We start from the raw sequence: 1,430 nt of genomic DNA on the forward strand, positions 1-1,430 counted from the left end.
TCATGTCATCTGCAAACAGAGACAGTTTTACTTCTCCCTATTCAATTTGGATTCTTTTACTCCTTTTTCTTGTCTGATTGTTGTGGTTAGCTTTTCCAATACTATGTTAAATAGAAGCGGCAAGGCTGGGCATCCGTATGTTGTTCCTTACCTTAGAGGATATGCTTTCAGCTTTTCACTATTGAGTTTGATGTTAGCTGTGAACTGGTAATATATGTCCTTTATTATGTTATGTTCCTTCTATGCCCAGTTTGAAGAGAGTTTTATCATAAATGGATATTGAATTTTGTCAAAAGCTTTTTTTCTGCATCTATTGAAATGATCATATGGTCTTTACTCTTCAATTTGTTAACATGGATTAACACATTGATTTGCTGAATGAAAAATCCTTGTGAATTTGATCATACCCTTGGTCATGGTGTATGATCCTTTTAATATATTGTTGGATTCAGTTTGCTAATATTATGTTGAGTATTTTTGCATCTAAGTTCATCAGTAATATTGTCTGTAATTGTCTTTTTTTATGATATCTTTGTCTGGATTTTTGTATCAGGTTGATCTGGGTCTCCTAGAATCATTTCTGAAACCTTTCTTCCTCTGCAATTTTTTGGAACAGTTTGAGAAGTATAAGGTGTTAATTTTTCTCTAAATATTTGTTAGAATTCCCCTGTGAAGCCATCTGGTTTGGATGTATGCTTATTAGATGTTTTTTAAATTATGTATTCAATATTGTTACTGGTATTTGACCTGTTAATAATTTCTATTTCTTTTTGGTTCAGTCTTGGGAGATTTTATAATTCTAGGAATTTGTCCTTTTCTTCTAGGTTGTCCATTTAAAAACATTTTTTGTACTATTTTTAAAATCTTTATTTCTCTATGTCCCTGTAATATATTCACTACCACCCACATACACTTAAATGGATGATGAAGTCTTCAATATTAAAGATGAGCCACTGGACCCTTAGAAAACGGTTTTGAAAGATATCTACCATTAAAACACACACAAAAACATGAGAAAGCATGAATGCAGTCCCCCACTACCACATACTATGCAGCTGAGTTTTCTCCATTTGGGGAAATCTCAGGGATCAGCACATCTGGAATGCAATGGATGAAACTCACCCTGGGAAAACCACCTTCATAACCATGGTATCTCCCCTGCCTGGTAAGTATAGTTTGTCCATTTTATTGCCATATAGTTGTTTATAGTAGTCTCTTAAAACCCTTTGTATTTCTGTGGTGTCAGTTGTAACTTCTCTTCTTTCATTTCTGATTTTATTGATTTGAGCCCTTTTTTCTTGGTAGCTTTGGCTAAATGTATATAATTTTTTTTTAATCTTTTCATAGAACCAGCTCTTAGTTTCATTAATTTTTTAATGTTTTTTTCTTAAGTCTCCATTTATTTCTGTCCTGAACTTTATGATTTTTTA

The 1,430-nt window shown here is 32.5% G+C and overlaps 1 non-coding gene across 1 annotated transcript; it reads right to left on the reverse strand.

Annotated features, from left to right (window-relative positions):
* Positions 1-1,009: 1,009 nt before the first annotated feature.
* On the reverse strand, positions 1,010-1,173 carry LOC137217718 (U1 spliceosomal RNA). The gene has a single exon (XR_010940220.1). It is a non-coding gene; the product is annotated as a U1 spliceosomal RNA (small nuclear RNA).
* Between the last annotated feature and the right edge of the window lie 257 nt (positions 1,174-1,430).

Source organism: Pseudorca crassidens, chromosome X (genome assembly GCF_039906515.1).
Source record: "Pseudorca crassidens isolate mPseCra1 chromosome X, mPseCra1.hap1, whole genome shotgun sequence".
Lineage (NCBI taxonomy): Eukaryota > Metazoa > Chordata > Mammalia > Artiodactyla > Delphinidae > Pseudorca > Pseudorca crassidens.